The 24,618-nt window shown below is 44.7% G+C and overlaps 3 non-coding genes across 3 annotated transcripts; 2 read left to right on the top strand and 1 right to left on the bottom strand.

Annotated features, from left to right (window-relative positions):
• The first annotated feature begins 346 nt into the window (after positions 1 to 346).
• Positions 347 to 418, top strand: trnaq-uug (transfer RNA glutamine (anticodon UUG)). Its single transcript has one exon. It is a non-coding gene; the product is annotated as a tRNA-Gln (tRNA).
• A 5,214-nt stretch (positions 419 to 5,632) lies between these two features.
• trnaq-uug (transfer RNA glutamine (anticodon UUG)) lies at positions 5,633 to 5,704 on the top strand. The gene has a single exon. It is a non-coding gene; the product is annotated as a tRNA-Gln (tRNA).
• Positions 5,705 to 6,979: 1,275 nt separating this feature from the next.
• Positions 6,980 to 7,053, bottom strand: trnan-guu (transfer RNA asparagine (anticodon GUU)). Its single transcript has one exon. It is a non-coding gene; the product is annotated as a tRNA-Asn (tRNA).
• Positions 7,054 to 24,618: the final 17,565 nt, after the last annotated feature.

Here is a 24,618-nt window from a genome sequence, read left to right as displayed (position 1 = left end):
ATCCAGTTTCTCCTCATATGTCGGTCCTGCCATCACGCGAATCAGTCTGGTGAACCTTTGCACTCGACAAAACGTCGCATTTTCTTTTCATGCCAAGCATTTTACATTAATGCATTGCAATGCCAACGCACTTTTTACCTGGCAAGACTGAAGTACAAGCTGTGATGAACAGTGTGAAACAGAAACAGCTACTCGACGGCATCTGTGTGAATTGCTCTGCGTCGATAATTAGCAGAGTGCAAAGAAGGGAAACTGACATGAAACATGAGAAAAGGCCGAGCCAAAGTGCAATGTTGGAGATGATTTTTTTGTTTTTGAGAACTGTTTCAAAGATTTTTGTGTGGTTGGTTCCATGGTGTAATGGTGAGCACTCTGAACTTTGAATCCAGTAACCTGAGTTCAAATCTCAGTGGAACCTCAATCCTTGTTGTCCCAGTGGCTGAAAATTTGGGATAAACAAGTGAAAGACACCTGGTGTTGGGGGGCAGTTGTGTTGCCTTTGTCAGTGATGCTTGATCTGCGAGTCTCGTTGTCAAATCGTGTGTTCAACCATCAGTTACCTGTTACAAATCAGCGGAGGAGAAACCAGTTGTTTTATCTAATGCTGCCTTTACCTGCACAATGTGTGCTGAGATTATCTGTGCAATATGCTTTCAGCAGGATGAATAAAAGCAACGCTTTTTGAAATGCAGGCACTGCATGTTTTGTTCTCGAAAAAATTTGCATTTTCTTTTCATGCCAAGCATTTACATTAATGCATTGCAATGCCAATGCACTTTTTACCTGTCAAGACTGAAGTACAAGCTGTGATGAACAGTGTGAAACAAAAACAGGCACTTGAGAACCCAAAGCCTCGACGGCATCTGTGTGAATTGGTCTGCATCGATAATTAGCAGAACGTAAAGAGGGGAACGCTATGGAAGAGAAAAGTCTGAGCCAAAGTGTAATGTTGGAGATGATTTTATTGTTTTTGAGAAATGTTTCAAATAATTTTTGCATTGTTGGTTCCATGGTGTAATGGTAAGGACTCTGAATTCAGCGATCTGAGTTCAAATCTTGGGGGAACCTGAATGCTTGTTGTCCCAGCTGCTGAAAATTTGGGACAAACAGATGAAAGACACCTGGTGGGCAGTTTTGTTGCCTTTGTCATTGATGCTTGATCGACAAGTCTCGTTGCCAAATCGTGTGTTCATTCACTGGAGTTTAGAAGGATGAGATGGGATCTCATAGAAACGTATAAGATTCTGACGGGACTGGACAGGTTAGATACAGGGTGAATGTTCCCGATGTTGGGGAAGTCCAGAACCAGGGGTTATAGTCTTAGGATAAGGGGTAGGCCATTTAGGACCAAGATGAGGAGAAACTTCTTCACTCAGAGAGTTCTTAACCTGTGGAATTTCCTGCCGCAGAGAGTTGTTGATGCCAGTTCATTGGATATATTCAAGAGGGAGTTAGATATGGCTCTTACGGTTAAGGGGATCAAGGGGTATGGAGAGAAAGCAGGATGGGGGTACTGAAGGAATGGTCAGCCATGATCTTATAGAATGGCGGGGAAGGCTCGAATGGCCTAATCCTGCACCTGTTTTTTTCTATGTTTCTATGTTGCTAACCATCAGTTACCTGTTACAAATCAGCGGAGGAGAAATCAGTTTATTGTCTATAATACTGCCTTTACCTGCACAATGTGTGCTGAGATTATCTGTGCAATATGTATTCAGCAAGATGAACAAAAATAACGCTTTTTGAAATACAGGCACTGCCACGAGAGATAAAAAAAGGCCGAACCAAAGTGTCATGTTGGAGATGATTTTGCTGTTTTTGAGAAATGTTTCAAAGATTTTGGTGTAGTTGGTTCCATGGTGGAATGGTGAGCACTCTGGACTTTAAATCCAATTATCTGAGTTCAAATCTCAGTAGAACCTGAATGCTTGTTGTCCCAACTGCTGAAATTTAGGGACAAACAAGTGAAAGATACCTGGTGCTGGAGGGAAGTTTTGTTGCCTTTGTCATTGATGCTTGATCCACAAGTCTAGTTGTCAAATCGTCTGCTCAACAATCAGTTACCTTTTACAAATCAGCGGAGGAGAAATCAGTTTGTTGTCGAATGCTGCCTTTGCCTGCACAATGTGTGCTGAGATTATCTGTGCAATATGCATTCCGCAGGATCAATAAAAGCAACGCTTTTTGAAATGCAGGCACTTCATAGAAACATCGAAACATAGAAAATACTTGCAGGAGTAGGCCATTCAGCCCTTCGAGCCTGCACCATCACACAATAAGATCATTGCTGATCATTCACCTCAGTACCCAATTCCTGCTTAGTCTCCATAACTCTTGATCCCTTTAGCCGTCAGGGCCACATCAAACTCCCTCTTGAATATATCCAATGAACTGTTATCTAAAACTCTCTGCAGTAGTGAATTGCACAGGTTAACAACTTTCTCAGTGAAGAAGGTTCTCCTCATCTCAGTCCTAAATGTCTTACCCATTATTCCGAGACTGTGTTCCATGGTTCTGGACATCCCCAATATTGGGAACATTCTTCCTGCATCTAACCTGTCCAGTCCCATCAAAATTTTATATGTTTCTATGAGATCCCCTCTCATTCTTCTAAACTCCAGTGAATAAAGGCACAGTCGATCCAGTGTCTCCTCATATGTCGGTCCTGCCATCACGCGAATCAGTCTGGTGAACCTTTGCTCTCGACAAAACGTTGCATTTTCTTTTCATGCCTAGCATTTTACATTAATGCATTGCAATGCCAACGCACTTTTTACCTGGCAAGACTGAAGTACAAGCTGTGATGAACAGTGTGAAACAGAAACAGCTACTCGACGGCATCTGTGTGAATTGCTCTGCGTCGATAATTAGCAGAGTGCAAAGAAGGTCAACTGACATGAAACATGAGAAAAGGCCGATCCAAAGTGCAATGTTGGAGATGAATTTTTTGTTTTTGAGAACTGTTTCAAAGATTTTTGTGTGGTTGGTTCCATGGTGTAATGGTGAACACTCTGGACTTTGAATCCAGTGATCTGAGTTCAAATCGCAGTGTAACCTTAATTCTTGTTGTCCCAGTGGCTGAAAATTTGGGACAAACAAGTGAAAGACACCTGGATTTGGTGGGCAGTTGTGTTGCCTTTGTCAGTGATGCTTGATCTGCGAGTCTAGTTGTCAAATCGTGTGTTCAACCATCAGTTACCTGTTACAAATCAGCGGAGGAGAAACCAGTTTTTTTATCTAATGCTGCCTTTACCTGCACAATGTGTGCTGAGATTATCTGTGCAATATGCTTTCAGCAGGATGAATAAAAGCAACGCTTTTTGAAATGCAGGCACTGCATGTTTTGCACTCGAAAACATTTGCATTTTCTTTTCATGCCAAGCATTTACATTAATGCATTGCAATGCCAATGCACTTTTTACCTGTCAAGACTGATGTACAAGCTGTGATGAACAGTGTTGAAGAAAAACAGGCAATTGAGAACCCAAAGCCTCGACGGCATCTGTGTGAATTGGTCTGCATCGATAATTAGCAGAACGTAAAGAGGGGAACGCTATGGAAGAGAAAAGTCTGAGCCAAAGTGTAATGTTGGAGATGATTTTATTGTTTTTGAGAAATGTTTCAAATAATTTTTGCATTGTTGGTTCCATGGTGTAATGGTAAGGACTCTGAATTCAGCGATCTGAGTTCAAATCTTGGGGGAACCTAAATGCTTGTTGTCCCAGCTGCTGAAAATTTGGGACAAACAGATGAAAGACACCTGGTGGGCAGTTTTGTTGCCTTTGTCATTGATGCTTGATCGACAAGTCTCGTTGCCAAATCGTGTGTTCATTCACTGGAGTTTTGAAGGATGAGAGGGGATCTCATCGAAACGTATAAGATTCTGACGGGACTGGACAGGTTAGATACAGGAAGAATGTTCCCGATGTTGGGGAAGTCCAGAACCAGGGGTTATAGTCTTAGGATAAGGGGTAGGCCATTTAGGACCAAGATGAGGAGAAACTTCTTCACTCAGAGAGTTCTTAACCTGTGGAATTTCCTGCCGCAGAGAGTTGTTGATGCCAGTTCATTGGATATATTCAAGAGGGAGTTAGATATGGCTCTTACGGTTAAGGGGATCAAGGGGTATGGAGAGAAAGCTGGATGGGGGTACTGAAGGAATGGTCAGCCATGATCTTATAGAATGGCGGGGAAGGCTCGAAGGGCCGAATGGCTTAATCCTGCACCTGTTTTTTTCTATGTTTCTATGTTGCTCACCATCAGTTACCTGTTACGAATCAGCGGAGGAGAAAACAGTTTATTGTCTATAATACTGCCTTTACCTGCACAATGTGTGCTGAGATTATCTGTGCAATATGTATTCAGCAAGATGAACAAAAATAACGCTTTTTGAAATACAGGCACTGCCACGAGAGATAAAAAAAGGCCGAACCAAAGTGTAATGTTGGAGATGATTTTGCTGTTTTTGAGAAATGTTTCAAAGATTTTGGTGTAGTTGGTTCCATGGTGTAATGGTGAGCACTCTGGACTTTAAATCCAATTATCTGAGTTCAAATCTCAGTAGAACCTGAATGCTTGTTGTCCCAACTGCTGAAATTTAGGGACAAACAAGTGAAAGATACCTGGTGCTGGAGGGAAGTTTTGTTGCCTTTGTCATTGATGCTTGATCCACAAGTCTAGTTGTCAAATCGTCTGCTCAACAATCAGTTACCTTTTACAAATCAGCGGAGGAGAAATCAGTTTGTTGTCGAATGCTGCCTTTGCCTGCACAATGTGTGCTGAGATTATCTGTGCATTATGCATTCCGCAGGATGAATAAAAGCAACGCTTTTTGAAATGCAGGCACTTCATAGAAACATAGAAACATAGAAAATACTTGCAGGAGTAGGCCATTCAGCCCTTCGAGCCTGCACCATCACACAATAAGATCATGGCTGATCATTCACCTCAGTACCCAATTCCTTCTTTGTCTCCATACCTCTTGATCCCTTTAGCCGTCAGGGCCACATCGAACTCCCTCTTGAATATATCCAATGAACTGTTATCAAAAACTCTCTGCAGTAGTGAATTGCACAGGTTAACAACTTTCTGAGTGAAGAAGGTTCTCCTCATCTCGGTCCTAAATGGCTTACCCATTATTCCGAGACTGTGTTCCATGGTTCTGGACTTCCCCAATATTGGCAAAATTCTTCCTGCATCTAACCTGTCCAGTCCCATCAAAATTTTATTTGTTTCTATGAGATCCCCTCTCATTCTTCTAAACTCCAGTGAATAAAGGCACAGTCGATCCAGTCTCTCCTCATATGTCGGTCCTGCCATCCCGTGAATCAGTCTGGTGAACCTTTGCACTCGAAAAAACGTTGCATTTTCTTTTCATGCCAAGCATTTTACATTAATGCATTGCAATGCCAACGCACTTTTTACCTGGCAAGACTGAAGTACAAGCTGTGATGAACAGTGTGAAACAGAAACAGCTACTCGACGGCATCTGTGTGAATTGCTCTGCGTCGATAATTAGCAGAGTGCAAAGAAGGGAAACTGACATGAAACATGAGAAAAGGCCGAGCCAAAGTGCAATGTTGGAGATGATTTTTTTGTTTTTGAGAACTGTTTCAAAGATTGTTGTGTGGTTGGTTCCATGGTGTAATGGTGAGCACTCTGGACTTTGAATCCAGTGATCTGAGTTCAAATATCAGTGGAACCTCAATTCTTGTTGTCCCAGTGGCTGAAAATTTGGGACAAACAAGTGAAAGACACTTGGTGTTGGTGGGCAGTTGTGTTGCCTTTGTCAGTGATGCTTGATCTGCGAGTCCAGTTGTCAAATCGTGTGTTCAACCATCAGTTACCTGTTACAAATCAGCGGAGCAGAAACCAGTTTTTTTATCTAATGCTGCCTTTACCTGCACAATGTGTGCTGAGATTATCTGTGCAATATGCTTTCAGCAGGATGAATAAAAGCAACGCTTTTTGAAATGAAGGCACTGCATGTTTTGTACTCGAAAAAATTTGCATTTTCTTTTCATGCCAAGCATTTACATGAATGCATTGCAATGCCAATGCACTTTTTACCTTTCAAGACTGAAGTACAAGCTGTGATGAACAGTGTGAAACAAAAACAGGCACTTGAGAACAGATAGCCTCGACGGCATCTGTGTAAATTGCTTTTGTGTTGCTTTCACGGGAAATTAACCCCTCACCTTCTTTTGCACAATCAAAGAAATGCTAACTGAGGGACAGTCAATACTACAATCATTTGTCCTGTGCTTTGAGGAGCGGGCAGGGAAGTTGACCTGAGTCCATGATCGGATCGGCCATGATCGTACTAAATGATGGAACAGGCTCGAGGGGCGTATGGCCGACTCCTGCTCCTATTCCTCATGTTCTTATGTTCTTGCGTATGTTCGCCTAATTTGTAATCTGCGCCTGATTTTTTAATGTGGAGAACAGGTTTTTTCAGTTCGACAAAAATCTTCACTTGCTACATTCTAACTTAGTTTGGAGGACGTTTTCACTGTGGAAACTTTGAAATCAGGCGTCAGTGGCCGGACATGCCCCCTTTTGAAGAAAAAATTCTGTTCCAAAGTGGAACTGTTCTACCTGACTAGAACTGCAGAAAATATAATGTGGAGAATTGCGATTTCTAAGATAGTCTGTTCTCCACCAGTTGCTCCTAAAAATCAGGCGCAAATCATGTGGAAACTTGGGCCCCATATATGTATCAATAGAATCAATTTCCACCAGTTTCTTTAAACCCAATCACATAATTTATTTCTAGTGGGCTGGATGGAGGAACATGATCCATGTAAAAAATTGTTATCGTTTTACTTGAACTGAATGCTCATAAAATATTGGAGTGGGAACAAACTGGATAATAGCACTGCTGGCAACATTTGCGGAATATAGTCGTGCAGCCAAAACGCACAATGACAACCTGGGACTGTGCGGCACCGAATACTCGGGGAAAAACAGTTAAACACTTTGTACCTGGGTGGGCTTGAACCACCAACCTTTTGGTTAACAGCCAAAAGCACTAAACCATTGCGCCACAGGGACGGATGGAAGTATAAGGTGCAACACATCCACAACCAGGGTGTCAGTCAGTTAAAGCTTCAGTTTGCTCTGACCGGTATGGAACTTGTCCACTCTCAGTTGTACTTTTCCCAAATAAATGAAGGGACATTCATTGTGGATGCGTGGAAGCAGTCGGGTTCCGCACACTGCAGATACTTCCATGTCACCACCAACCAGCTCTCCCACAACCGGTGTGATCTACCTTCCAGCCTTCCGGTGCCTTGTCTGTGACAAAGTATTCTGATTGTCGCGAAGCCGGTATTAAGTTTTAATTCCTTTTCAGCTCCTGGCTGAGGATATTCCTGTGATTAAATGGGAACTAAATGCTTACAGGGACAGTTGGATTCACCGTTTCTTTGCTTGGTTAAATTTCCAAGATTGAAAGCGACGCACATCAACCCCAAACGTCCCGTGAGATGGAAGCCCAGTTGCTGTTTCAAGCTTGAATGCAGGTACAAGCAAAACTTATTCAAAGAAAGTCCAAGTCCCTGAGACGCCTGATTGTTTGCACCAAACTCTTTGCAAAGAGTTGAGGTTCATATTTGGTGATCTGGGCACATCTTTCCCCAAACTACAACACTTCAAACATAACTCAATGGCTGTAAAGCGCTTTGGGGCATCATGAGTTCCTGAAAGGCGCTGCAGATATGCAAGTCCTTCTTTGCAAAAGTTCGATGCAATTTCAAAATATGCGAGCAATATCAGGGCTCCTCTGGGACCCCTCGTAAATTTCAATGAACAACTCCGAAGGGAAATCACAGCCCGAGACCAATGAGCCAACTGTTTGACAAACGTGAAGATAAGGTGTAACCATGATCAAAGCATTTTTTTGTGTGTCGCTATTCAGAACATAAGAACTTAAGAACTAGGAGCAGGAGTAGGCCATATGGCCCCTAGAGCCTGCTCCGCCATTTAATATGGTCATGGCTGATCCGATCATGGACTCAAGTCCACATCGCTGCCCGTTCCCCATAAGCCTTATTCCCTTATCAGTTAAGAAGCTATCTCTGTCTTAAATTTATCAAATGTCGTGGCTTTCTCAGCTCTCTGAGGCAGTGAGTTCGACAGATTTACAACCCTCTGAGAGAAGAAATTCCTTTCATCACAGATTTAAATGGGAGGACCCTTATTCTGAGATTATGTCCCCAAGTTCTTGTCTCCCCTATCAGTGGAACCATCCTCTCTGCATCCACCTTATCAAGCTCCCTCATTACCTTATACGTTTCGATAAGTACACCTCTCATTCTTCTGAATTCCAATGAGTAGAGGCCCAACCTACTCAACCTTTTCTCATAAGTCAACCCCTCATCTCCGGAGTCAACCCAGTGAACCTTCTCTGAACTGCCTCCAAAGCAAGTATATCCTTTCGTAAATATTGTAAGTGTTTGTGATCCTCGCCCAATTGCCAGACGGACGGTTTGAATCGCCCCCACCTTACGAAAGTTCTAGATCCGGGAATTATTATTCAGAGTGTAAATTAAATGAGTCACAGAAAGGGATGCTTCGGTGATAAATCGTACTATATTTATTTGGTCTAACATACAATGGCTAAAACATGCACTGCTAAACTAAATCACTGTCTCTGTGGAGAATTAAATCCAGGTTACAAACAATATACATACAATACAGAAATGAACCTAGTAACACGCAGTAATTCCCTGGTGGATTCTAACCCCACCCCTACCAATGAATTACCCTCCCCAGAATAGCCCTGAAAAGCTTCACTTCTGAGAAAACCCTGAGCCCTTACCCAGCTGGCCTGGGATATCTGGTTACTGGCTTGGGACACTCCCGACCATGTTCACCACCACACGCAGCCGGTTTCCTTGCTCAGCTCAGTGCCTGGTCTTCAGTCTCGGTGGCTTCTTCTGCAAAACTGCGGCCTCTTCCTCTGGTACATCGATCGGTAGAGCGAGAGCGAGAGGGAGAGGGGGCTCTCTCTAGACACAAGCTGCAAGCTGCAAGCTCCAAGCTTCACACCAAGCTCCAAGCTAAAAATAAAGTGGAAAGGACCCTGTCTTTCTGGGAGTCATGCTACCCCTATCTTTCCTGCCAATCTTTAAAACCCTTTTGTTTCTAAGCACGGGTACTTAGTCAGTGATGGGCCATCCCACCCATGCATTGGGCTGATGGCCCTTAGTCTGGGCATCTCTCTGAGCATTTGTGTTGGGAAAGACCCAGCTCCTCCTTGGCTGGCCAGGCTGGTGGGTTCATTGTTCTGTGTCTCCTTCTGAGATGGAAGTGAGAAGTGCTTTTACAAATTAGAGTGGCTTTGTCAGTGGCCCCCCTTCCTGGCCGGCAGCTCTTTTGTCAATGGATGACTGACAGCTCTTTTGTCCCAGCTAACTTCCATGCGTTCTCTGGAGTTTTAACAAAACCAGCTTTTTCACATATCTGCGCAGGGTGTCCCCAGCACAGGGAAAATAGCCTCAGAAAAATAAAATCCACAAAATATTCTCGACTGAGTCCATTCTTTAAACAGAAACTTTGCGATCTTTTCATTCTGCTCTGCTAATTATCGATCTTGCCACGTAAAAAGTGCGTTGGCATTGCAATGCATTAATGTAAAATGAATGAAAGAAAATGCAACGTTTTGTCGAGTGCAAAACATGCAGTGCCTGCATTTCAAAAAGCATTGCTTTTATTCATCCTGCGGAATGCATATTGCACAGATAATCTCAGCACACATTGTGCAGGCAAAGGCAGCATTAGACAACAAAGTGATTTGTCCTCCGCTGATTTGTAGCAGATAACTGACGGTTGAGCAAACAATTTGACAACTCGACTTGTAGATCAAGCTTCAATGACAAAGGCAACAAAACTGCCCACCAGCACCAGGTGTCTTTCACTTGTTTGTCCCAAATTTTCAGCAGCTGGGACAACAAGAATTTAGGTTTCACCGAGATTTAAACTCAGATCGCTAGATTTAAAATCAAGAGGGCTCACCATTACACCATGGAACCAACTATGGCAAAACTTTTGAAACATACTTCGTCACAGACAAGGCACCGGAAGGCTGGAAAGTAGATCACACCGGTTGTGGGAGAGCTGGTTGGTGGTGACATGGAAGTGTCTGCAGTGTGCGGGGCCAGACTGCTTCCACACATCCACAATGAATGTCCCACCCTTTACTTGGGAAAAGTACAACTGAGAGTGGATAAGTTCCATCCCGGTCGGAGTAACCTGAAGCTTTAACTGACTGACACCCTGGTTTTGCATGTCTTGCAGTGTTTAATGGTTTAGCGCATTCGGCTGGTAATTGAAAGGTGGGTAATCCAAACCCATCTCCGGGCGAAGCCTTTTAATGTTTTTCCCCGAGGATTCGGTGCCGCACAGTTCCGGGTTGTCATCGTGCATTTTGGCTGCACGAATATATTCCGCAAACATTGCAAGCTGTGCTGTTATCCAGTGAGTTTCCACTCCAATACTTTTATGAACATTCAGCACAAGTAAAACGATAACAATTTTTTACATGTATCATGTTCCTCCATCCAGCCCACTCAAAATAAATTATGTTATTGGGTTTAAAGGAACTGGTGAAAATTGATTCTATTGATACATATATAGAACTGGAACTTCGGTCTCAAGTGCTCCTCCTATCAAGAATAGACACACACACAATCAATGGTTTTACAACTGAGTCATAAACACTTACAATTTCTCATACAGCATGTAAATGAGATAGGGATAAAAATTCATCACATGTAAAGATAAAATGAATGATTAAAGATACTACTGTCCCTCAGTAACTATATTATTATTTATTTCACCTTGAAAAAGGTTATCGGTTATTTAACGGTGATTAAATTAATTCTTATTTTTTCATATTTGCTGCATGTCGTCAATTTTATAAGGTTTTGAATTGAAAAAAGCTGTTACAGAAGTTACCGCCCTGACCTGGAATCGAAGCTGTTTTTCGGTGGTATAAGGAGTGGTTTTACCCAATCATTGAAAGGTGACTTCAAAGAATCACGTGGCGTTAAATTCAGATCACTGTTACAATATGTTTCGGTGTGAATAAAGTGGATTGAAAAGGACAATAATGACACCAAGCATTACGATGCAGCGATGCAGCAATGCAGCGTTCCCTGGTGGTCCAGTGATTAGGATTCGGCGCTCTCACCACCGCGGCCCTGGGTCGATTTCCGGCCAGGGAAATTGCACTTCCATCAAAATTAAAACCTTACAAGAAAGAGTTACATCCATCTCATGTGAAAAAAAGATTCATTGATTTAAACATCATTAATTAATCAATTGTAGAACTTCAATCATTTATTTTGCCCTGAGTATGTGAGGAACTTTTATCCCGATCTCATTGTATTTTAGGAGCATGGTCCAGCCCCGGTATCTCCACCTGTGAAAGCAGGAAACTTCTGGAAATACACAACAGGACGGGTAGCCTTTGACAACCAATTAAACCCAGGTTACAGACTCTCTCCCTTCACCTGCCCTTTGCGGGACACTTGTTCCCCTTTAATTTTACAGACTGACTGAGTTCAATAACTGCGGGGAGAGAGTAGGTGTCTCCGCGGCCCGACTGTGCTAACATGGAAGATAACACGATGGGATTGTGGGGTGGTGGGTGGGGATCAGTGACATGTTTGTGTAAAGGGCAGCGGAGGAGAAGGATTGACAGCTGTCAGTGAGGGACAGAAGTTGTTTAAGGTGAGCCAACACATTCCCGATCAGCACAGAAGGCATTCACTGGTCAGCTGCCCTCTGCTGTACTTCTGGTCAGAGCGGTTTCCGCAGTGGAGCCCTTATCACGTTTGCTTTCCACGTGAAAGGATCCCGTGCAGGAAGATTATGTTTAAACTTGCTGTGGATGAACAGTCATGGGCGAGTTTATTCTCCTGTCAAAAGAGCGACAGTGGTTTCTCCCTTATTCTTTAATTGCTCTTTATTTCACTTCACTAAATAGATATATTTGAGTGAGAGAAATTGTTCCAGAGTGTCGCCCACTTCATCTTTTGTTCCCTTTTAAACACATAAAATGAGGCCGGGGGAATAAATACAGAAAACAAAGCAGAGGGATATAGACAAGAGGAAGAGAGAAGGGGAAATACTGTCCCCACCCAGAACTAATGCAGAAATCCCTCTGCTGCGCTCGGGGTGGCCACCCACAGCCTGGATACACCAACGTCCCAACAGCTCATTGACTGTCGGAGTGGGACCGTGCGGCGCTTCAGAAGACAGGACGAAAAATCAAAGTCACTGATTCAGTCCCATGTGCTTCTCTGACTGACACCGGGGAAACGGTGAGACAGATTTTGGAGCATAGGTCTGGTTATTGTGAAACAGCAAAGAAAATATTACGTCTGGAATTAAATTATTTAATGCGTATCCTGCTCGTTTAGTGGTTAGGCATTCACAGAGGGAGTCCGAGTTCGGAAAGTAACTTTTTAATTCAAACATTTTTCAAATAATTACATGTAATTAATTAAACTCTGTGGGAGGCGGGGTGATTAAAACATCACCGATCGGAAAGGAATTGTCCGCGGGAAGCCTCCAACCGGAATTTTTGGGCCAATATTCCCACCCGGATTGTTTTGCAGATTTACAGTCAATACTTCAATAACTGAACTGGAATAATTTCAGGAGCTTTCATCATCGATGATATTTTACACCCTATCTGACTTAACACACTCTGAATTTTTGAAATTGGTTTCAAATGTTCATTGCTCAGAAGACAAGGAACCTGGGGTACGCCAGGCCAGTGCACCACAAGGCCAGAGCGGTGCCGTACGTGATGTGGGAAAAGATAGAAGGCGAATTGGACCGCCTGCAGAGGGAAGGCATCATCTTGCCAGTCGAATTCAGTGACTGGGCGAGCCCGATTGTTCCGATGCTCAAGGCGGTTGGGTCGGTCAGGATATATGGTGATTGCAAAGGCCACCATTAATCGGGTGTCACTCCAAGACCAGTACCCGTTATCGAAAGCGGAGGACCTCTTTGCGACACTATCCGGTGGCAAAGTTTTTTCAAAATTGACCTCAGCTTACATGACCCAAGAGCTGGCGAGTGAGTTGAAGAAGCTGACCACCATCATGACACACAAGTGGTTGTTTGCGTACAACAGATGTGCGTTCGGGATTCGCTCGGCCGCCGCGATCTTCCAATGAAATATGGAAAGCCTCCTCAAGTCGATTCCAGGGACGGTGGTTTTTCAGGACGACATCCTCATCACGGGTTACGATACTGAAGAACACCTCCACAACCTGGAGGAGGTGCTACGCAGACTGGACCGGGTAGGGCTGCGACTGAAAAAGGCGAAGTGCATCTTCCTAGCTCCAGAGGTAGAATTCCTGGGGATGAGGGTAGGAGTAGACGGGATGAGCCCTACTGCGTCCAAGACGGAAGCGATCCAGAGAGCACCCAGACCCCGTAACACGACGGAGCTGCGTTTGTTCCTGGGGCTCCCCAACTATTTGGTAACTTTCTTCCCAAATTGAGCACGCTGCTCGAGCCGCTACACGTGCTCCTAAGCAAAGGTCGCGAATGGGTCTGGGGGGACAGCCAGGAAAGGGCTTTTAATAGAGCACACAATTTGTTATGTTCCAACAATCTGTTAACGCGATATGACCCATGTAAGAAACTTGTGTTAACGTGCGATGCGTCGTCCTATGGTGTCGGGTGTGTGTTGCAGCATGTCAATGCCAAGGGTCAGTTACAGCCGGTAGCTTATGCCTCCAGAAGTCTGTCCCAGGCAGAAAAGGGCTACGCGATGTTAGAAAAGGAGGCGCTCGCATGTGTATATTCGGTAAAGATAATGCCCCAGTACCTGTTTGGCAGGAAATTTGAGCTGGAGGCAGATCACAAACCCCTAACGTCACTTTTGGCCGACAACAAGGTCATAAATGCAAACGCATCGGCCCGCATACAGAGGTGGGCACTCACGTTATCTGTCTATGACTACACAATTCGGCACAGACCGCGCACTGAAAACTGCGCCGATGCACTCAGCAGGCTCCCACCAGCCACAACTGAGGGGGCTACCGAGCATGCTGCTGAGAGGGTCATGGCTGTTTAAGCTTTCAGAAGCGAAGGCTCACCTGTGGCAGCCCGTCAGATTAAAGTCTGGACAAATAGTGACCCTAGTCAAGAAATATGTCCTGAATGGGGACTGGGTAGCCACGTACAGGGCATGCCCTGAGGAATTTAAACCATTTCACAGGGGCAGGGCTGAACTCTCGATTCAGGCCAATTGCCTACTATGGGGAAACCGCGTAGTCTTGCCCCAGATGGGCAGAGAGGTGTTCATCAGAGAACTCCACAATAAGCATCCGGGCATTGTCATGATGAAGGCAATTGCCAGGTCACACGTTTGGTGGCCAGGGATAGATGCAGATGTGGAAGTTTGTGTTCGCAGGTGCAACACGTGTGCCCAGCTGGGCAATGCGCCCAGGGAAGCCACCCTTAGCCCCTGGCCATGGCCCACCAAGCCTTGGTCACGCATCCATGATGACTACGCAGGTCCATTCATCGGAAAAATGTTTTTGGTTGCAGTCGACACCCATTCCAAATGGATCGAGTGTGACATTTTAAATTCAAGCACATCCTCTGCCATGGTAGAAAGTCTACGGGCAATGTTCGCCGCCCACGGTCTACCGGACATCTTGGTCAGCGACAATGGCCCGTGCTTCACAAGCACTGAATGCCAGGACTTCATGGCAGGCCATAGAATTAACCATGTCAGAAAGGCACCGTTCAAGCCAGCCTCAAACGGCCAGGCAGAGCAAAAAGTGCAGATAATCAAACAAAGGATGCTCAGAATCCAAGGGGGTTCCCGACAAAGCCACTTATCACGCCTCCTGTTGGCCAATAGATCCCGACCACACTCGCTCACAGGGGTTCCACCCGCAGGGCTGCTAATGATAAGGACGCTCAAAACCCGTTATTCCTTATACACCCCACCATGAAAGAAATTGTTGAGAGCAGGCGCCAATCACAATATAACTACCATGGCAGGAATGCGAGGGCTCGATATATTGGTGTAAACGACCCTGTTGTTGTCCATAACTACATTGCAGGGCCTAAATGGCTCGCAGGCACTATGATTGCCAAAGAGGGCCATAGGATTCTGGCAGTTAAACTTACCAATGGACAAATCTGCCGCAAACACGTGGATCAAACAAAAAGGAAGTTCAATAACCCCATAGAAGAAGCAGAGGAAGAACACGATATAGAGTTCACTCTAGCACAGGTGACCGAACACCGGAACCAAAGGGAGGAGAGCCCAGTCACTGTGGGCAGTCCGGATAGGCCTGAGGCACCGCAAACAGCAGACACACAGGCCAGCGCCCAACAACCGGAGCCCCAACTCAGACGCTCGACAAGAGAGCGTAAACCACCAGAAAGACTCAACCTGTGATCCCAATAAGACTTTGGGGTAGAAGGTGATGTCATGTATTCAACCAGCATTGTCAGCCATGCATAAAATGACAAGTTGTAGACTGTGAGAACAATGACCACTAGGTGGTGAACTTGTGGGAGACACGCCTAACCTGGAACTTCAGGTATGAAAGGGGAAACATAGAAACATAGAAACATAGAAAATAGGTGCAGGAGTAGGCCATTCGGCCCTTCCAGCCTGCACCGCCATTCAATGAGTTCATGGCTGAACATTTAATTTCAGTACCCCATTCCTGCTTTCTCGCCATACCCCTTGATCCCCCTAGTAGTAAGGACCTCATCTAACTCCTTTTTGAATATATTTAGCGAATTGGCCTCAACAACTTTCTGTGGTAGAGAATTCCACAGGTTCACCACTCTCTGGGTGAAGAAGTTCCTCCGCATCTCGGTCCTAAATGGCTTACCCCTTATCCTTAGACTGTGACCTCTGGTTCTGCACTTCCCCAACATTGGGAACATTCTTCCTGCATCTAACCTGTCTAACCCCGTCAGAATTTTATATGTTTCTATGAGGTCCCCTCTCATTCTTCTGAACTCCAGTGAATACAAGCCCAGTTGATCCAATCTTTCTTGATAGGTCAGTCCCGCCATCCCGGGAATCAGTCTGGTGAACCTTCGCTGCACTCCCTCAATAGCAAGAATGTCCTTCCTCAGGTTAGGAGACCAAAACTGTACACAATACTCCAGGTGTGGCCTCACCAAAGCCCTGTATAACTGTAGCAACACCTCCCTGCCCCTGTACTCAAATCCCCTTGCTATGAAGGCCAACATGCCATTTGCTTTCTTAACCGCCTGCTTCACTTGCATGCCAACCTTCAATGACTGATGTACCATGACACCCAGGTCTCTTTGCACCTCCCCTTTTCCTAATCTGTCACCATTCAGATAATAGTCTATCTCTCTGTTTTTACCACCAAAGTGGATAACCTCACATTTATCCACATTATACTTCATCTGCCATGCATTTGCCCACTCACCTAACCTATCCAAGTCGCTCTGCAGCCTCACAGAATCCTCCTCGCAGCTCACACTGCCACCCAACTTAGTGTCATCCGCAAATTTGGAGATACTACATTTAATCCCCTCATCTAAATCATTAATGTACAGTGTAAACAGCTGGGGCCCCAGCACAGAACCTTGCGGTACCCCACTAGTCACTGCCTGCCATTTTGAAAAGTCCCCATTTACTCCTACTCTTTGCTTCCTGTCTGACAACCAGTTCTCAATCCATGTCAGTACACTACCCCCAATCCCATGTGCTCTAACTTTGCACATCAATCTCTTGTGTGGGACCTTGTCGAACGCCTTCTGAAAGTCCAAATATACCACATCAACTGGTTCTCCCTTATCCACTCTACTGGAAACATCCTCAAAAAATTCTAGAAGATTTGTCAAGCATGATTTCCCTTTCACAAATCCATGCTGACTTGGACCTATCATGTCACCTCTTTCCAAATGCACTGCCATGACATCCTTAATAATTGATTCCATCATTTTACCCACTACCGATGTCAGGCTGACCGGTCTATAATTCCCTGTTTTCTCTCTCCCTCCTTTTTTAAAAAGTGGGGTTACATTGGCTACCCTCCACTCCATAGGAACTGATCCAGAGTCAATGGAATGTTGGAAAATGACTGTCAACGCATCCACTATTTCCAAGGCCACCTCCTGAAGTACTCTGGGATGCAGTCCATCAGGCCCTTGGAATTTATCGGCCTTCAATCCCATCAATTTCCCCAACACAATTTCCCGGCTAATAAGGATTTCCCTCAGTTCCTCCTCCTTACTAGACCCCCCGACCCCTTTTATAACCGGAAGGTTGTTCGTGCCCTCCTTCGTGAATACCGAACCAAAGTACTTGTTCAATTGGTCCGCCATTTCTTTGTTCCCCGTTGTGACTTCCCCTGATTCTGACTGCAGAGGACCTACGTTTGTCTTTACTAACCTTTTTCTCTTTACATATCTATAGAAACTTTTGCAATCCGTCTTAATGTTCCCTGCAAGCTTCTTCTAATACTCCATTTTCCCTGCCCTAATCAAACCCTTTGTCCTCCTCTGCTGAGTTCTAAATTTCTCCCAGTCCCCAGGTTCGCTGCTATTTCTGGCCAATTTGTATGCCACTTCCTTGGCTTTAATATTATCCATGATTTCCCTTGATAGCCACGGTTGAGCCACCTTCCCTTTTTTATTTTTATGCCAGACAGGAATGTACAATTGTTGTAGTTCATCCATGCGGTCTCTAAATGTCTGCCATTGCCCATCCACAGTCAACCCCTTAAGTATCATTCTCCAATCCATCCCAGCCAATTCACGCCTCATACCTTCAAAGTTAGCCTTCTTTAAGTTCTGGACCATGGTCTCTGAATTAACTGTTTCATTCTCCATTCCAATGCAGAATTCCACCATATTATGGTCACTCTTCCCCAAGGGGCCTCGCACAACGAGATTTCTAATTAATCCTCTCTCATTACATAACACCCAGTCTAAGATGGCCTCCCCCCTAGTTGGTTCCTCGACATATTGGTCTAAAAAACCATCCCTTATGCACTCCAGAAAATCCTCCACCGTATTGCTTCCAGTTTGGTTAGCCCAATCTATGTGCATATTAAAGTCACCCATTATAACTGCTGCACCTTTATTGCACGCACCCCTAATTTCCTGTTTGATGCCCTCCCCAACATCACTACTACTGTTTGGAGGTCTGTACACAACTCCCACTAAGCTCCACCCACTTCCATCACTTGTGTGCTAAGGAATGAAGGACAGGTCACAGACTGACCTTCTCTCAAGCATGGGCCTCGTGTGCATTTATACTGTAATGTAAGGACATATCACTTATGACTCCAGGAATCCGGTGCAACTTTTGTTAAAATTAACAGGACCGACTATTTCACAGAAAGAATCTTCTCGAACATAATGTCTTTAGATCATGTACTGGTCGATCTTTCTTCGGTGCAAAGTGGATGAACTGACCCTTCCCCACATTGAACCCCAGTAATCACAGTCAAGGGGAGATTTAATAGAGATTTTCAGAATTATGGGGAAACTGTTTCCACGGGCAGGAGTGTCGGTAACCAGAGGATACAGACATAAGATAATTGGTAAAAGGAATAATCCGGGGCAGGGGATGTGGGGTGAGGAGATGTATTTTTACCTGCTCCTGATCCTTACATGTTTATGATCTTATGACCTTCCACAGGAGAACAAACTCGTCCCTGAGCATGTATGAGGAGAAAGCTCCAGAAAATATTCAATAGTCCCACCCGGTGAGCTTTCGCGTGTGAGGCGAACGTGTTAACCGCGACACTGCGGAAACATCTCCACTTCCAGCACCAGGTCAGACGGAAATGTTAAGCGAGCAGGTGAACTGCTGAATTCCACTTTTAAGGAATTGGTCGTGGTGCCAAGCAAATGAGTTTTGCTCAATGACGATAATGAAGAAGTGGGATTTGAACCCACACTTCCAGAAAAAACTGCAAACTGTATACAGCACCTGAGACCGCTCGGCCATCCTGACTATTTAATGCTGTATGTGGCCATCTGCAGGTTGATTTTAAACTTTTGTATCCTGTCACATGAAATAAATGAGGGCAGCAGGCGTATCTCTGCCTGACACCGGGGAAATAGTGAGACAGACCTTGAAGTGAAATAAAGAGCAATTAAGGAATAAGGGAGCCCTTTGCCAGGAGAATAAATAGCAAATAAAAACAGCAAATGCTGGAAATCTCAGCAGGTCAGGCAGCATTTGCCAGGAGACTAAACTCGCCTCCGATTGTTCCTCTACAGCAAGTTTAAACATAATGTTCCCGCCCGGATTGTTTTGCTGAATGGTTACTGAAGGACAGTTGATATTTCAATAACTGAACTGTAATAATTTCAGGAACTTTAATCATAGATGACATTTTACACCCTATCTGACTTAACACACTCTGTATTTTATGAGATTGGTTTAAAATGTTCATTGCTCAAAAGACAAGGAACCTCGGGTACTTGTGTTCAATTTATTTCACAACAAATATATTCTAAAATTATGTTATTGCCTGGGCTTGAACTTGGGACCTTTTGAGTGTGAGAAACTAAGATGATAACTGCTACACTACAGAAAACCATGTTTAACTGCCTGCCCAGAGAGAAGTGTTAAGCCAGAAGGTGTCATTCTGAATCCCTTTCTGTGAAAAAATCATTACACAAACATTTCTTTGACTGAAGCTGCACAAGTCAAAAATGTTCCTTTCAAAGTCGTTAAACTCCCAAATTTCCGTGCCCCCCGAATCTTCTGAATCAGAAAGCTCTAGTTGTACCGACTCAATCCATAAATAACAAATAAAAACAGAATTGCTGGAAATCTCAGCTGGTCAGACAGCATCAGCGTTTTTACCAGGACACTAAGCTCGTCTCCGAATGTTCATCCACAGCAAGTTTAAACATAATATAGAATCATGGAACGGTTACAGCACGGAAGTAGTCCGTTCGGCCTGTCCAGCCCGTGCCGACTCTCAGCTAGTCCCACTCCTCCGGCCTTTACACGTACCCCTGAGGTATTTTTCCTTCAGACACTTATCCAAATCCATTTTGAAAGATAAGGTTAATTCTGCCTCTGCCAACCTTTCAGGCAGCGCATTCCGGATCCGAACCACTCGCTGCCAAATGGCCTCCTCCTGTTCCTATGTTCCTGTGTATAAAGTCTGGGAAACACACGATCAATTCCTGCCACTCGCACAGCCTTCCTAAATATAGCACCGTCATTCTATTCTCATAAAACCAGCTCCTGAAGTATCGGCCAGCTGTGTTGGTTGGAGCTCTGGTTATGTTCCTTCGACAACATCTACCACTGTGTGTCTGTAGTGTAGTGGTTATCATGTTCCCCAAACACACCAAACGTCCCCGGGTGGAATCATTTTGAAAAATTGAAAATGGACCGAATGGCCGACTCCCGTTCCTAATTCTTACGTTCTTATGATCTTATGTCCTTTCACTGGTGAACAATCTCTACCCTGAACATGCATGAGGAGAAAGGTCCAACAAAATATTCCCACCTGGGGAGCTTACCCGTGTGAGGCGAACGTGTTAAACTCTACACTGCGGACACATCTCCACTTGCTGCACCAGGTCAGACGGAAATGTTAAGCGAGCAGCAGAACTGCTGAATCCCACTTTTAAGGACTTTGTCGTGGTGTCAGAACAAATTCTGGGTGAGCCTCCATTTGCCGGCCAAGTTTGAACTTGCGGTTCGAACTTTTGCAAAGAATGACTTCCATTTTTACGTGGCCTTTCAACAACTCAGGATATCCCCAAGTGATTTAAAGTCAATGAAGTACCGATGGAGCCTTGTAATGTGGGGAAATATGGGCCCCAATCACCCCACACACATCTCAACTCTTTCAGAAGCAAGAGAGTGTGTAACCTGGGTCTATAACATAAGTAATGGGGTCATTAACAATTAAAGGCCATTATTAATCCTCTCACACACCTCAATTATGTTTATGTAATGAATTGATGGAAACTTCAATAACTGAACTTTAATGAGTTAAGGAACTTTAATCATTGATGAAGTTTTATCCCCTATCTGATTTTACACACACTGTATTTTAGGAGAGTGAGTTAAAATGTTCATCGCTCATGATACAAGGAACCTGGGGCGACTTTGTAAAATGTATTCCACAGAAAAATATTCTCCAAAATAATGTTTCTGTCCGTGCTCAAACCGAGGATATTTCACATGTGCAGCGAAGGTGATAACCGTTACTCGACGGAAACCTCTGCTTACACCTCGAAAAAAAGCATCCTGCAATGCTGCCTCACTTCCCAGCAACAGATCAAAGCCGCAAACAAACCCATAGATTATTCCCACTTCCCCATCTCCACAGATACTGCCCGACCTGCTGAGTGTTTCCAGCATTTTCTGTTTTTACTGAATACACAAACACAGGTATTTGTTCAAAACCAAACTGGAGGTGGCCACACACAGATCAAACAGAGCCAGAGAGACAGACAGGATCGGGAAACTCCGGGAAATGGGGCGAAACCAACAGGCGCCTGGCTGCAATCACCGACAGGGACGTGTGATTTACATAATCCTGGCTAGCTCAGTAGATACAGCATGAGGCTCTTAATCTCACTATTGTGGGTTTGAGCCCCATGTTGGGCAAATCATTATCGTTAAATTTTATGTCGCTTTCTCGGGCAAACTTCATTAATTAACCGATCAGCTTCTTTTGCACAGTGAAAGTAATGTTCACTGAGAGAGACTCGATAATTGAATAATTGCTTCTGTACTTTGCATGTTAACTGTTAAACCATATCCCATTTTACACACTGTACTTCAGGCATCTGATTCAGAATGTTCATTGTAACATGAACGTGCCCCTGGGGAAACAGTGAGACAGGTTTTAGAGCAAGGGTCTGGTTATTGTGAAACAGCAAACACAATATCAATTCCGGAAGAACAACAGCTAAATTAACTGATTTGAACACACAGCCTCCTGATCGGGAGTTTGACCCGTAACCTTTGCACCACGATGTCCAGATTCTACAACAGTCCCAGCGGATCGGAAGGTAGAAAATGTAACATCGCTATTCAAGAAAGGAGGGAGAGAGAAAACCGGGAACGACAGGACAGTTAGTCTTACATCAGTCATCGGGAAAATGCTGTAATCCATTGTTAAGGAAGTGGTGTCAGGGCACTTCGAAAATTATAACATGATTCGACAGAGTCAACATGGTTTTATGTCAATGTCATGGGCAGGTACAGAAAATAATCAAATAAGACTAATATTAAGCTGGCCTTCATATCCTGCGAACTCGATCACCAGCAAGTGATCAGGAAGGCCAATAGAATCTTGGCCTTTATTGCAAAGAGGATGGAGTATACAAGCAGGGAAATCTTGCTCCAGTTATACAAGGTATTGGTGAGGCAACACTTCGAATACTGCATGCAGTTTTGATTTCCATATTTACGAAAGGATATACTTGCTCTGGAGGCAGTTCAGAGAAGGTTCACTGGTCGATTCCGGAGTTGAGGTGGTTGACTTCTGAGGAAAGGTTGTTTTGATTGGGCCTCTACGCATTGGAATTCAGATGAATGGGTCGTAATCTTATCCAAATGTATAAGATTATGAGGGGGCTCGACAAGGTGGATGCAGAGTGAATGTTTCCACTAGTGGGGGAGACTAGAAACAGATCTTAGAATAAGGGGCCACCCATTTAAAACTGAGATGGGGAGAAATTTCTTCCCTCAGAGGGTTGCAAATCTGTGGACTTCGCTGCCACAGAGAGCTGTGGAAGCTGGGACATTGAATATATTTAAGTCAGAAATTGATAATTTCTTAAATGATGAGGGAAAAAGGGTTATGGGGAGCGGGCGGGGAAGTGGAGCTGAGTCAATGATCAGATCAGCCATGATCTTATTGAATGGTGGAGCAGGCTCGAGGTGCAGTGTGGCCTACTCCTGCTCCTATTTCTTATGTTCGTATAACTGGAACACAAGGGGACAGATGTTATGTGCAGCTACACAAAGCCCTGGTTCGACTTCACTTGGGGGACTGTGTTCAGTTCTGGTACCGCACAGACAGCATCTGCTTTTTTGCCAGGAGACGAAACTCGTCTCCGATTGTTCATCCACAGCAAGTTTAAACATAATGTTCCCGCCCGGGATAGATCCAGGAACTTTTCACATGTAAAGCAAACGTGATAACCGCTACACTACAGAAACCTCTGTTGCAAGAAGCATACCAGAGGGGAGCTGAACAGTGAGCTCCGTCGGTGCTGATCGGGACCGATGCTGATGTGGAAGCAAGTCATTCTCGACTCCGGGGGATTGCCTCAGAAGAAGAGAGGAGGATCAGGAATGTGTTGGCTCACCTTAAACAACTTCTGTCCCTCACTGAAAGCTCTCAATCCTTCTCCTCCACTGCCCTTTACAGAAATGTCACGTAATTACCACCCACCATGTTCACTTCCACATCCTCACAGTGGGCCACAGAGACTCCTGCCGTCTCCCCGCGATCAGCGAACTCACCCAGTTTGTAAAGTTACACCCGGAACAAGTGTCCCGCAAAGGGCAGGAGAAGCCAGAGAGTCTGTAAACTCAGTGTGTAACAGGAAATAACGGGGTTATTAACGGTGATTACTGCAATTCATCATCATCATCTGCAGTCCCTCGAAATCAAGGAAGACTTGCTTCCACTCTAAAAGTGCGTTCTCAGGTGACTAAACCGTCCAATACGGGAATTACAGTCTCTGTCACAGGTGGGATAGACAGTGGTTGAAGGAAAGGGTGGGTGGAACTGGTTTGCCACACGCTCCTTCCGCTGCCTGTGCATGTGTTCTGCATGCTCTCGGCGATGACACTGGAGAGACTCCAGATCCTCTTCCTCCACTTAGGGTGGTCTTTATCCAGGGACTCCCAGGTGTTGGTGGGGATGTTGCATTTTATGAAGTGGCTTTGAGGGTCCTTCAAACGTTTCCTCTACTCAACTGGGGCTCGCTTGCCGTGCAGGAGTTCCGAGTAGAGCGCTTGCATTTGGAGTCTTGTGTCAGGCATGCGAACAATGTGAAACGTCCAACGGAGCTGGTCAAGTGTGGTCAGTGCTTCGATGCTGGGGATGTTGTCCTGATTGAGGACGCAAATGTTGGTGCATCTGTCCTCCGAGGGGATTTGTTGGATTTTGCAGAAACATCTTTGGTGGTATTTCTCCAGTGACTTGAGGTGCCACTGTATAAGGTCCATGTCTCTGAGCCATACAGGAGGAAGGGTATCACTACAACCCTGTAGACCATGAGCTTAGTGGCAGATTTGAGGACCTGATCTTCGAACACTCTCTTCCTCAGACGGCCGAAGGCTGCACTGGCGCACTGGAGGCAGTGTTGAACCTCGTCGTCGATGCCTGCCCTCGCTGATAACAGGCTCCCGAGGTATGCAATTATTTATCCTCTCACAGACCTCACTTATTTTCATGCGATAAACTGATTGAGAATAGAAAGAGGGTTCGTGCTCGGGATCTTAACCACTCGACCACCAAGGAAAAATTATGATAATGGTATATATTATATATATATATATATCTATATTAATAGAATCAAAGAATCAGAAAGTTTCAGCACAGAGTGAGGCCATTTCGGCCCATCGTGTCCCCG

This window comes from Pristiophorus japonicus, unplaced genomic scaffold (assembly GCF_044704955.1).
Source record: "Pristiophorus japonicus isolate sPriJap1 unplaced genomic scaffold, sPriJap1.hap1 HAP1_SCAFFOLD_52, whole genome shotgun sequence".
NCBI lineage: Eukaryota > Metazoa > Chordata > Chondrichthyes > Pristiophoridae > Pristiophorus > Pristiophorus japonicus.
Note: the sequence above shows the minus strand (reverse complement) of the source record. Positions and strands in the feature narration are given on the sequence as shown.